The following is a 14699-nucleotide window of genomic DNA, read 5'->3' as shown; positions in this document are numbered from 1 at the left end:
TCTTCTATGGGTAATTGGTTTCCTTTTTTGTTGCCATCGATGTGTTCTCACTGATCGCCTATCTTGTTATGGCTTGGGTTTTGATGCATATTATTATCTCTACAGATCTATCTAGATACGATAGACCGGATGAATAGTCTGGAGAAGAAAACAATGGGACCAACGGTTCCTCGGGGACACGGGAGAATTGTGTGTTTTATTGGGTTTACTGCACCCTGATTGACTCGTCCCTCCCCTGTGACCCCTCTGTGAGGGGATGTCCCATTGCCTACAGATGGGCTTTGGCTCTCTGTTCCGAAACTCTTGTTCTCAACAATATGGTTTTTGTTTCTTTGTTTGTTATGGGTCTTCTGGTGCCTGTTACCCAATCCCCACAACAGCTGAGGATTGCACAGGCTGGTGTGCTTCTTCCATGTGGGCTAGTTGCTTCTCTGCTAGATGGCTGCTTGTAACTTTAAGCATTTAAGACTCCAGATACTATCTCTTTTGATAGCTAGGCACCATCGCTTTCTTCACCACATTTGCTTATGCACCTATTTGTCTTCAGAGATTGTGCTGGGAGTGTGAGAACCACAGAATGCCAGGTTGTTAGAACAAAGTGTTCTTGCATTGAGGGGAGGCATGAGCAGAGGCCCAAAGGCCATCCATAACCTCAGTGTATCACCATATAAATATATGTACATGCACCAATACCTCTATTTTTATGAATTAGTGTATTAACATGTGCACACACCTATGTTTATACCTCTATCCTTATCTTTGCTTCCTAGATAGTTCCTGTTTCCTTTCACCTTTCTCCTGCCTCACCATCATGTTCGCTGTAATTCCTCTCAGCTAGATTGCTGTTGCTCCCACACCCAGGATCTCGATGTTCTTGTTGATTTTGATTCCCTAGTGATTCCCTGTCTACGGCATTGTTTGCTCACTGCTCCCTTTCCCTGACACCTTCTCCCCCAGTCCCTACGGGACCACCAGTCCCATTACTTTCTCCTCAAGCATGCTTCCCCTGCCTATCTTATATGAGTAGGCAACCCAACAATAACAGAGAACAAAGAAAAAGAAAACAAAAGATTAAGAACACAACAACACATAAGTCCCAGTTTGTCAGGTGACTTTCATGAACGTCTCCCCACTGTTCCTGGGGGAATTCCGGGAGCTTCCCCTCCTAGTCTGAAATCTGTTTCAGAGACTCTTCAGGTGCATGTGTCTTTTCTTTGCTCCTATTGCTATTCTGTTATATTCTTTTCTGCGTTCGCCCCACCGAGGGGGTTTCAGACTGGACCAACTCCCCACCGTGTTTCCCCAGTACTATCCTCTGTCTCGGTATGCTCCAGAGAGAGGACATCATGTCTCAAACTGTTGTCAGCCCTACAGTCCTCTCTGTGCCTTAGCAGGTCTGTACGGGGATGTAGTCCTCCAGGACTGATGTGCCAATATGGGGTCTAGACCAGTGGTTCGCAACTTTCCTAATGCCCCGACCCTTTAATACAGTTCCTCATGTTGTAGTGACCCCCAACCATAAAATTATTCTCATTGCTACTTCATAACTGTAATTTTGCTACTGTTTTGAATCCTAATGTAAATATCTGATTTGCAGCATGTATTTTCATTGTTACAAATTGAACATAATTAAATCATAATGATTAATAAAAAAACAATATATAATTATATATTGTGAAATATTTATTTCTAATTACAAATAAATGAAATTTTGTCTTGAACATGGTGTAGCATGAGTAACAGTATTCATGCCTGGTGGATGTATCTGCATGTGGGCGGACCCTCCTGGAGACGGATAGAGGAGCGGTGTCTCAGTTCCTAAGACCATCAGAAATATGTGTTTTGCGATGCTCTTAGACGACCCCTGTGAAAGAGTTATTTGAGAACCGCTGGTCTAGACTGTCCCCTTCTCGGTTTGCTTCTGTGTTGGCGTGGCATGCTGGCCCCTCTCCCCAACCTGTGGGTTTCTGTTGTCCTCTGTAGCATATACATCCAATGAGGGGGGTCAGTGTGGCTCTGATTGGGGCTGGCCCTGTAGCCCAATATTTGCATGCATTTCTCCACATGGTTACGTTGCCCACAAGGTTTGCTGCACCGTGGTGGGGTCGGCATGCACACTCCCACTTCTGTGGAGACATAACCAATACGACCCCCCTGGGTGGGTTAGTGCCCCACTCCCTTCCCTCCCCCCTTTTGTCCCTCCCCCTTTCCCCCTTTCCCATTCTTTGTGTTGAAATAATGTGTACCTCCTTGGGTTTGGTCTGACCTTCAGCCGACTGCTTGTACTTCAACCCGTATAGTGTGAGATAAGTGACTTCTCTTCTACCTACTGTGCCGATTGCACTTTCCTCAGGGGATTCAAGTTGTACTTGTCCTTTTGTGATTGAGCAATTTTGCTTAGCATAATTTCCTCCAACTCTTCCCATGAAACAATGTGTTTCATGTGATCAGCAGTGCTTTTTAGTAATGCATAGTACTCCATTGTGTGGGTATGCCAGAGCTTAAGATGTGTCTCTTGCAGGCAAAAGATTGATGGGGTATGTTTTCTAAGCCAGTCTGCTAGCCTTTGTCTTTTAATGGGTGAATTGAGGCCGTTGACATTCAGAGTTATTTACATGATCTGTGGATTCATTACTGTCACCTTTTACATTTTGTGTTGGGTGTTTTCCTATCCCCCTTCATGTCATTATGCTGTCTGTGTGTGGGTCTTCATTCTGTTTTTTCCCTCTGAGCCCTTGTTGTCTTGGTCACTGTTATTGGTATGTTCATTCCTGGGTTTCATTGGGCTAAATGATGCTCTCTTTGTGCTTGTTTGGTGCATGTTGGTCTTCTGAGCTTAGTGAGTTGTTAAGGATTTCTGCAGGGCTGGGTGTCTTATGGTATATTCTTTGAGTTTCTCCTCGTCCTGGAAGACTCTTACCTAGCTGTTTATCTTAATAGATAGTTTGTCAGGGTAGAGGATTCGTGGGCAGGCTTTTTTTTTTTGTCCTTTCAGCTTTGGAAGATATTACTCCATGCTCTCCTCCTCTTCATGAGTTCTGCTGATAGGTCTGAGCATATTCTTACCTGAGAATCATTGTATGTGACCACCTCATTTTCTTTTGCTGCTCTTATCATTTTCTTTTTCTCCTCAAAGTTCGATAATTTAACTGTTATATGCCTTGGTGAGTTCTTCCTGGGATTTAGTCTAATTGGTGCCCTCTCTGCTTCCTGTATGACTGCCTGATTCTCATTCATTAGGGTGGAGAATTTTGCTTCAAAAACTTCCCTCGCTAATTTAGCTGTGGACTTCGTTGTGTCTTGTTTGAAAGACCAATTATTCGAATGCTGTTCCTTTTAATAGCATCTGCCATTGATCTCAGGTTTTCTTCCATCTCTCTGATTATCTTGTTTGACTGTCTTTCCTGTTTATTGATGTCTGCCTGATTGTCCTTGAGGTCACTAGTACAATTCTCTGCCTCTTCTAGTGTGTTCATGAGATCTGTGATGCTGTGTTTAGCTTCTGTTAGCTCATCCATAAGCTCTTGTATTTCCCTTGGGTGCATGGACTTCATCCCCTCTATCACGGACCTCATCTCCTCTATCATTGTATCCTTATTCTATATTGCTTCCCTCATCCCCTGTGGTACTCTGAGCAGCTTCTGAAGATGTATTGTTGTTGCAGATCCATATCTGATTTTTCTGTGAGCTTCATTATCGCCACTGTTGTGTTTGTCTTTGTTGTTTTCTTGTTGAGGGCATTGTGGTATGTTGTTATTTGTGTGCCATTTTGGAAGAACTGGAGGTAGGTTTGACTGCTTTGTAGGCACAGTGCCATGGTGACTCAGTGGCCAGTGGGGGGCGGGTGTTCAGAGTCTGGGGTGAGGCTGGTGACTATAGGTGAGTCCCTGGTCTGTGTTGGGGCAGGCTTATAGCTTGCCAGTGGATCTTGTTTGGGCTGTCAGGCCACAATTTTCCACTTTTCAAAGAGTGGTAGAGCCTGTTGGCCTTTCCCATTTTGTTATGTTAAAACCCCCTGGGCTGTGCTCTGGAGATTAGCTCTAGCTACCTTGTTAAGTTAATGTGTGCTAAAGGACAGCGTTCTGAAGGCTTATATTCAAAGTTACACAAAGGACCATCGCCTGGAATTGAGTCTTTTTATTAAGAAAAAAATTTTTCCCCCTTTTTATGTTGGGCTTGTGTGGTGCCCTGGTATCAGGGCTGTGCCATGCTGGCCCCCATGGGAGGGGAACTAGCTTAGCAGAGAGAGATTTGGGGTTCTGACTAGAATTGCATCACCCCCTTCATCCCACCCACCCCCACCCCAGCTATCCAGTTGTGCTCTGTGGAACTACATTCTGACACAGGTAAATATCCCAGTGGCTCTTTGATGGCTGCAATTTATTGTCTGTCTATCGTTACCCATGCTGACAGGTGTGGAGCTGGGGAGAGGTGGGAAGGGGATGACTGAAATATTCTGTCCTTTCCTGGCTGGGGGGTAGGGTTGCCAAGTCTTAGACTGCAAGCACAGGATGGCTAGTAGCACGGGGAACTCCAGTGTGGGGTCTTGTTGCTAGCTCTTGAAGGCTCTCTGAGAGCCTCAGATTATGACCACTTTCAGATAACAGTCTGGGAAAATTACTGCTTGCTGCAGGACTAGGGTGCAGAAAGAGGTGACAGACACCATCCTTCTGGACCTGGCACAGGGTTAGCAGAGCCCACTGGTAGATGCAATGAACTTAGAGCATTGCAGTGCACTCTCGAATTGCTTCGTGGGTGAAAATCAAAGGGCGAGGTCTGAACCGTACCCTAGTACACTGAATCTATTTTTAACACCCAGTTTCCCAGTCTCAGCCTCTTTATCTCGTAATTTTCTGGTCTGGCAGCAGGAGCACCAGGTGGGTAATTCTACCTGGACATTATCTTGACTCCTAACTGTTTTTAATATAGCAAACACAGTGACAATTTTCTAATTGGTTTACTGTAAATGAACAGAACCCTACTCCTACAATGGAATAAAGGTTAAAGATAAATCACATAGCCTATAGTTCTTGGATAAAAGCCAAGAATATTTCAAGTGAGGATGCCAATCAAGAAGCAATATGGAAATGTTTTAAATAACAGGCTTATTATTCTTTATTAGGCATTATTTAATATTTTTCATTCGTATTTTATAACTTTTTCTGATAACATACTATAATTTGTGTACCTCTTTCATTGTTCTTTTTTTTTTTTTTTCTTCTTTCATTGTTCTTATTGAAGTATTAACAGCATGAAATACTAAACTACTTTCAATACACACATAGATATATAATTAAGATAGTCATTAGGGGAGCGAATGGATTGTTATTTTAATCCTGCCGCTGGTTTGAACCCATTTTTGCGGTCACTTTCTCAGTCCATCTTGTTGAGGGCCTTTGTCTTTTTCTAGCCCAAACCAGAGCATTCCAGTTGCAGCTCTTCAAAGACAGATTTGTTAGTTCTTTTGGCAGTCCATGGTACTTTCAATATTCATCTCCCACATCCTAACTCAATCGCATTGATTCTTCTGTGATGTTCCTTATTCAATGTCCAGCTCTCACATGCATAGGATGTGCTTGAAAATATCATGTCTTAGGTCAAGTGCAATTTAAGCCTGAAAATAACATCCTTTATTTTTGCTACTCTATTTTTCAGTAATAATTTGATTAAAAATTAAATTAATATGAAATTAAGTACATAGTCATTAGAAAAACAAAATGACAATACCCTGAACAGTAAAAGATGTGAATTACTGGGAATAAACGCCATAATACAAGAAGGGACTATGTTGTGTTATTTCTCCACAAATTATTCTGGAAATATAATGAAATACCAATTAAAATTCCAATACTTTGAACTAGCAACTTAGTTGCAAAAATAGCTGAGGAGAAATTTATAAAATTAGCTAAAATAATTTAGAGAAAGTAATGTTATGACTCATGGTACTCAACCATCCGAATACTAATCTATCTGGGCAATAATTATTCAGTGCCAAAGGTCTCAGCTTCCTTATGAGATAGCAAGGCTGGATTAACAGTCAGTACACCTCACACACAGCAACCACCTGTCTGCTATGAATGCTTGTTTATTATTGTGATGCTGAACTGGACACAGCAGAACTTCCAGGCACCTAACAACAACGGCAAGCACTGGCCTGGTGGCACTGTCGAATAAAAGTTATGTCGCTAATCAGAAGGTGGGTGTTGGAATTGATTTAATGGCTTGGGGTTTGACTTCTGGGTTAGGTAGATGTTAAAGTCACAATTGGTGCAGTGGTAGGGTAGTGCAGGATCTGAAGTGTATCATTCTGTTGTGTGTAGGGTCCTTATGAGCTGTAGCACTCTCCATGGTCAGGCAATGCAACATAATTTATATTCAGGTTTACTTCTTGTGTTGTACAGTTCTAAGAGTTTTAACAAATGCCTAATGTGTATAATTATAACATTCAGAATGGTTTCATTATTCTTAAATGCCCTGTGGTTCCCCAATCCATTCCTACTCTCTTTTGTCTAGAGCCACTTCTGATGTTAAATTAGGCTGTATGATCCTTGAGGGTCACGAGAATATCTTATTTATTTCTGAATCACCAGAAGAATAAGTAAATATGTTTCTAGACTTTCTAATGAGCCCTAGAATTTTAGAGTCAAGAAGAACATTAAGCATCATCTTATTTGCCATATGGAGGTTGGTTTGTGTCTTCACCCAATTTTCCACCCAATGTAGCCTTTAAAAACATCTTCTATCAATCCACTACCTTCACTGCATATAATGATTCCACAAGGGCCTGGTCTTCAATCTTTTGTGGCACCAAGTGAAGTCATCATTGTCAATAGCATCCGTTGTAAGGCTTTATGCTAATTTAAATTTTACCATAAACCCATAGGAAGGAATTGTGATTACTACCCATATTTTACAGATAAAACAAAAACAAAAAAACCCTGCAGACTAGTTAAAATTCATTTTCCTGCAATACAAAACTAAAAAAATAATAAAGTCATATTTTGAACCTAAGACAGTCTGACTACTGAATCTGAGGTTTTACCATGACATTTTGTGAACATGATCCCTAAGCTGTAGTCTGGCCAGGATTATGTACATTAGAGACACGAATCCCTCTATTCTAAAATACTACAGTTAAGGCTGCCTCCACCATTTAGGAAAATATTCCCTCCTGTAATGAAAAGCAGATTCTTCTCTGTACTGTCCTATAAATACAGACTTTGCAGCAGTTTCTATTTTCATGTGATTTTCTCCTCCATGAACTCTCATTCCATGAAGCTGTTGGTTTTAAGATATCTATATATCTATATCTATATCTATATACATATATATATATCACCATTAAAATCAGGCAAGGAAAGTGAAGTGTGAGCACATTAAGGCACTTGGCAGTCATCTCTGTCAGTAAAGGAGGGCTGCTTGTTGAGAAGATGATTCATGCTGCCCCAAATGAAGATGAACTAGAATTGCTTTTCAGGATCTCATCCATACCTCAGAATTCTATGTTCAAGAGATGTTTCTCCAGAAGATTATCACGCTGGGAGACAGACACTGTGGGGCTGTCTGGCTTTCTGACTGTAGCAGCGCTGCTGAATTGCACTGAGAGAAGCTTCATAAAACAGCTTCCACTCCATCTAGAAGTGAAAACTGAGACATAGCGAAGGACAATCATTTATATAATATCACATAACAACTTGACTGATAAGCATAGTACTAGTCTTCTGATGCCCAGGCTTGAATTCTTGCCACTCAATATTGTTTAGTCAACCAACAGGGAAACAGATAAGATTGGCTAGATGGAAGATAAGTGACAAAACTCATTTAATGAGTACCTGCTCTGAGGCAGCAATTATGCATTTTAATCCTCATTGATCACTGTAAACAAACTGAAAGCTAATTTTATCTTTATATTATAGTTGAGAAAATTGAGACATGGTGGTTCAAAGGTAGAATTCTCATCTTCCACACAAAAGAGCTGAGTTTCTCTGTCAATAGGCCTCAAGTGTAGCCATGACACATAAATAAACATTTATGCATTTACATCTGTCAATAAACATTTGTAGGCTTCTATGATGCTGAAGATCATCCAAGAACAGTTGCAAGAAGAGACCATGGAACAAGGGATATCATTGCTAAAATCAGATACCTTGGGGTTGAAAGCAGAGAATACCAGAAAGATTTTTGCTCATGTTTCATTGACTATATAAAGGTATTTGATTGGGTGTATCATAACAAACTATAACTTAAGAAGAATAGGAATTCCAGAACACTTAATTTTTCACATGTGAAATTTCTGCATGGATCAAGAGGAATTTGTAAAAACAGAACAAGGACATACTGTATGGTTTAAAATCACAAAGGTGTGCATCAGGAGCGTATACCCCCACCATACTTATTCAATATTTATGCAGAGCAAATAGTCCAAGAAAGTGGATTATATGAAAAATATGTGCTATCAAAATTGGAGAAAGGTTATTAACCACCTGTGGTATATAGATGTCACAACCATGCTTGCTAAAAGTGAGAAGGATTTGAAGCACTTGCTGATGAAGATCAAGGATTCCAGCCTTTGGTGTGAATTACAACTCAACGTAAAGAAAACCCAAATCCTCCCAAATATACGAAGAGGTAACAGCATGATAAATAGAGAAAACATTGATGTTGTCAAGGATTTAATCTTGCTGTGACCCACAATTAATTCTCATGGAAGCAACAGTCAAGTGATCAAGGGACACATTACACAAGACCTCTTTAAAGTGTTGAAAAGTAAGTGTGTTGCTTTTGAGGACTAAGGTGAACCTGACCCATGCCACAGTATTTTCATTCACCTCAGATGTATGTGAACGTTGGACTTTGAATGAGGAAAGCCTGAAGAAGAATCAATGCAATTGAGCTATGGTTTGGGCAAAGAATACTGAAAGTAGTACGGACGGCCAAAAGAACCAACAAATCTGTCTTGGAAGAAGTGCAACCAATATGTACCTCTGAGAGGCGAGGATGACTTCATCTCATGCACTTTGAGCACGCTGTCAGGAGAGACCAGCCCCCGCAGAAGGATATCATGGTGGGTAAAGTACAGGGGTCGTGAAAGAGGAAGACTTTTGTTGATATGAATTGACACAACCACTACAACAATGGATTCAAGCACAGAAACAATTGTGACACTGGTGCAGGGCCCGGGGATATTTCGTTCTGTTGTATACAGGGTCCCTGCGGGTCAGAAACAACTCAAGGGCTCCTAACAACAACAAAAACAACATGGTGCTGAACGGGTTTCTGCTGGCCAGACTAAACTAGACTAGAGAGATAAGGCTAGTGATCTGCTTGTGAAAATGGGTCGATGAAAAGCCGATAGATGACAATGGTGACTTGAGTTGGAATCATGAGTGGTGATCATGCTTCATGGAAACTTACGACAGCCCACTTAAGGAAACGATGGTTCCGAATGGTTAGGTAACTTGGCCAGGAAGTGGAAGAGCTTACATTTGAAACCAGACCTCTCCAACTCTCAAGCTTCCGTGCCTCCATTACTGTACAGCCGGAGCTGAGCTCGATGCATGCACACTCTCCCTCTTGGTCTCTCTTCCTGCCTCTCGCTGCCTGTCTCTGGAGTCCTTTTCACAGGAAACAGAACCACCACTGTGGCTCAACCAGAAACTATGACGCTCCTCTTGTTCAAAGTCACATTTAATTAAATTCCAAGTTTTATCTATTCTGTTTCCTAGAAGTCCACAGATGTCTTTTCCTTCTCACTGTGACTGTCAAGGACAAATCATCACCATCTGCTACCTGGACGACTGTAGTAATCTTCTCCCTTTTCTCCCCATCTTCACAATCCAGCCTAGTGCTTGCCACACATAGTAATTAAATGAATACATGAGTGAGAAAATGAAAGTATTAATTTTCCATATAAGCATTTTATTGAACCATATCACTTCTTCACCTAAAACTGTTTAATGGCTTTCTGTGATCTCTGGGACAAAGGACAAAATGCCTCAGAGTGTTCACCGGATCTGGTGAAAGCTGGTATTTCTGTTCAATTCTCACTTTTTCCTTTGCTCCTACTCAGGCTTTCTATATGCTTAGGGGTGTCTTTGCCTGATCAACACTCAGAAACCAGGTTTCAACCTAATCTTATGAGTGCTTTGCAGGACCCCTGGATCAGTTTAGCACCCCTATTATACACTCCCATAACCCCCTTTAGTAATCTTACAATAACGTGTCGTATCTATCCTCCAGTATAGATTGTGTACTCTGTAAGTAGTCATGTGATGACGATATGCTTTAGTATCCGCGGCACCAGGCCTAATGCTTGGCACACATAGTCATTAAATGCATGCATGAATGTGAAAATGAAAGTATTAATTTTCCATATAAGAGGATGGTCAATAAGTAGAGGCTGAGCACTTATACAGATAGCTTCTTCCTTACAGCCTATGACACTAGGAAACAAAATCTAGGGATAAAGTATGTTTTGTGCTCCTTAATATTTCTTTATCAAAATGAATGGTACCTTTATAAGCAATTGACAATGAAAAAGAGGCATTTGGACATATTAGCATTGGTTAACGTGATTAATTTAATCGTTGCATGAAATGTTATTGGCCACATTTTTCCATTTTGTTGCCAAATGTTAAATGAATGCTGGTTTAACTTTCTACTAATAGGCTTCTTCCAATGATAAATAACAACCAGGCCAGCATATGTGTCTAAGTGTTGGCAGCAATATTTATATATAAACACAATGTGCCTAGATGTATCAACTTGAATCGGCAGACCAGACCACTTGAGGGGACTCTGGGAATCATTAACTAAGCCCTCTTCCTTCACAGGTGTGCACATTGGACTTCCAGGTCAAGAGGATGGATTAAGTACATGCTAAAATTATCCCCTCCACCTTTCAAACGTCTGGAAATTCTAGATAAAACATGTTAAACATGCCCCATTCTACTCAAAGCAAGTTAGGAAAAAGCCCTTGCCAGAAAGTTCAAGAGAACGCCAGTGGCAGAGAGTGAAGCTTTACTGTCGTGGAAGGAACCATGTCCAACAGAAACTGCAGCCTCCAAAGTTCTGATACTCGGGTTAAGAAGAGATTGGGTCCCAAACTCAGATAAGAAGAAGGAGCTGACAGTAGGGCCTTGGATGAAACCATGAGTTGGAATATGCTGTCCATCCATGAAAGAGGGTCTGACACTCTCACAAGCAAGCCCAGGCCATTGCCAGACACAAGTCTAGCCAACCTGCCTGAGAGTGGAAGCAACATCTTGGAATGGAAATTCTAAAATTGAATCTGTACATTTCAGAAGTAGATTGTACATGTCAGCAGTAGACATGTCTATAAACAAATGTGAAAACTTCATGAGCGACTCTACGTGTGGTCAGAGACAACCATTAAAGTACCACACAGGTTTGGAGTAGATGCTAGCTTGGAGAATTTACAGTCTCATGTCGCCTCTGGAAACACTTGGGGAATAAAGTCAGGAAGACGATGATGGCCGTTCAGGATATCTGGAAGTGCAGGAAGCGCCGGCTGACTGCCACTAGGCAGCTCCATTGCCTCTAGTGCTGAGTTGGGTGATGCTTTGAGCAGGAATGAGGATGGCCTAGGGCCCAAAACTAACTCCAGACCTGTGCTTGTACCACCAGTCACTAAGAATGCTTTCTAGATTGAAAAAGGAAATTTAAATTGAAGGATACTTACAGAGACCTTATGTGCCCTGGAAGAGCTAAACGAAAATGTCTACCTGGAAATGGAGAAGAACAAAGTGTGCTTACCTTCTACACAGGAGGATACCTGGAAGTCACTGGAAGGACCCACCTTTGCTGGCTGACAGCGTTCTCACATCTCCCTGCAACAACTCTGGCTTCTTTTCCTTTTTTTTTTCCACTTTCCATGTCACATATCAAAATCTACTCTATAGCCATACTGGCAAAGCATTCTGAGGAATATAATTCTCACGCAATACACCTACATGCATTACATCGTGAATGTAAAAGTCCAGCGATGATAATAAGATGTCAACCTGGCATGGTAAAAGGATCAAAAACCCTACAAAACAAAAGATTTGCATTTAAGATCTAGTGTTAATATAGTGTTCTGAAAAAGACCTTTGTCTGAGCATGCTTAGAATGTTCAAAGAAATGGTGCCCATAAGAGAATGTAATTGGTTTTATTGATGTGGTGTACATATGAGAAATGTTGCCTTGGCAAATATTGCATTTCTAATATTTTTACAAAAGAAACTAAAATAAAAAATAAAGGGTTTTAAATGCAATGATATAAAAAAATTGTGAACACCTGGTTTTCAGAAGGGTATGGATAACAGTGGAATCCCAAAATCCATTTGCAGGGTCCCCACATGAATTTAGCCCTCAGTGAATCCCCTCCGGTCATAGCTGAGGGATGGGAATAGCCCTGTTAGCAGACAGGGAGCCTTATAAAGTTCATTATGGCAAACATAGTTTGTGAAAATGTAATCTCATATCATTTGATCTCCCTTTAGAGCCATTCTAACGCTGTTTGAACTTAAAACATAATAATAATTGAAGGAGGCATACACATGGACTAAGCCTCTGGGGATTTTCTTCTGACCATCAACCAGGGACGCTAACAGTCTTGCTGTCATGCAGCAGGTGATGCGAAGTGAATTACTGCAGATGCAGTTAGGTTAAACTTTAGCACCCTATCCTATAATCTCCCTTATAAGCCATTAAAATCTGTTTTAGTTTTAAACTAGTCTCTGCTTTCTTTTCTATCTGGGTTTTTATCTGTTTTCGTTTGTTTGGTTTTTCATATTTTTCTGTACATGAAATCCAGAATAGATGAGTCTAAAGAGACAGTAACTGGATTAATGACTCCATGAAGGTGGCAGGGCGGCGTGGGGGAGGGAAGTGGAGAACTGCTGACAGCGAGTGCAAGACTGAAGAAAACGTCCTCAAACTGATTGTGGTGATGATCGTACAGCTCTTCTCACTGTGATTGAACGACTGAACTGTATGATCTGCGAATTCTGTGCCAATAAAAACTGATGGGGAAAAATTCTAAATACAGTAGCAGAAAATGTAAGGATTAGAAAAAAGAAGAAGAAAAGATTACTATAACAGAAAGCAAGAAAGGAGGAACGGCACAGGACACAGAGGCTCAGAGAGGGGCCCTGGCAAGCATAGCATCACGTACCTGGTTTGTGGCTCGGCCAGCAGCAAGCCCAAGAGACTTGCTGTCCAGCTCACAGCAGACTAGTCCCACTGCATACACGATTGTATGTCTCCAGCAAAACCATGTGAATCCTCCTAATAAATTTTTGAGCTCCTGTGGGAAGTTGAGGAGTGACTTGTTCTATTGAATAGGATGTGTGTGTGGAGGGGAAACAATAGCAGCATTTGCGTTTACATATACCTTGTTCAAAATTCCAGCTTTGGCATCCCACTAGCTGTGTAGCCTTGCATTTAACCTCCGAGCTTCAGTTCATCATGGGCTGAATGAAAGTACTCACAGCTCTCTCATAGGGTTAACATCAACTAATTCAAAAGTAGATCAGCTATATTTAAAGCATCTGTTTTAATTCCTGGTGCCCCTGCAATTCAACAGATGCATCTGGGTTTATGAGAGATCATTTCCAAACTAGAAGGAAGATGTCAGTACTGGAGAAGCAATGTTGAACATCAGACCCAAGTTAGATGGCAAAAGCATTCATAACAACAAGATTCATTGTGTGAAAATGAATGAACTAGAAATACTTTATTATTAAAATACATATAGCATAATAATTAAACATATTAATGATACGGTAAAAACTGAAGAAGGTCAGGGACAACATAAAGGAAAGGACAGCCTCGGGATTGGGTCTGGGAGGGAGGCAAGAGTTGCAGACACTGCCTTTCCAGTGCTACCTCTGAGCCACAGAGGCAGGTTTAATGGCTTAGCAGAGGTTGCAAATTATAGACCATGGGCTGATCATCTGTTTTTGTAGATATAATTTTAATGAAAGACAGCTACATCCATTTGTTTATTTATTGTCTGTGGCTTCATTTACAGTACAATGGTAGAACTGAGTCGTTTCAGAGATCTTATAAACCACAAAGCCTACAATATTTACTAATCTGGTCCTTTGAGAAAGAGTTGAGTAACCTTTGACGTAAAGCAACAAGCATGCTCAGACAATCTCCACTACCCTGTAAATGATTACATCAATTGCATACCTATAAACCACAGCAACTCATCAGGTCAATTAAGATGAGCCCCAACTATTCCCCCCTGAGGATTCGAATTGCCTTTAATGTTCTTTCTTTTGTCCTCTCTAGTAATGACCTGTCTTCCAACTCTAATTTTATCTCTAATTTCTGACATGTAGCTTACCCCTTCAAATGGATGGTTGGATTTGAATTCTCTGGTTTAATCTTTGAAATACTCCGAGGGAAAGGTATGAAGGCACATCTGACCTCCTCAAGGAGGAAGGAGACTGTAATTCCACATCTGCCTAAGGATGATTCCTATGAGGCAGAAGTCAGACATGAACTTCAACCTTCCTCTAACCGTCTTTATTCTAGTCTGACACCAGTCATCCCTCTATGGCACATCTTGGCTGAGTTTCACAATTCACTGCAATGGACACACATAACTCACAGGCAGTACTCAAGATTATGATGTCGATTAAGAAAGCTAAAAGATTACAAGTCAGGATCAGAAAATACTAACGGTA

The sequence above is a fragment of the Echinops telfairi genome, unplaced genomic scaffold (assembly GCF_000313985.2).
Source record: "Echinops telfairi isolate 266 unplaced genomic scaffold, ASM31398v2 ScPeMD7_443;HRSCAF=831, whole genome shotgun sequence".
Taxonomy (NCBI): Eukaryota; Metazoa; Chordata; class Mammalia; order Afrosoricida; family Tenrecidae; genus Echinops; species Echinops telfairi.
Note: the sequence above shows the minus strand (reverse complement) of the source record.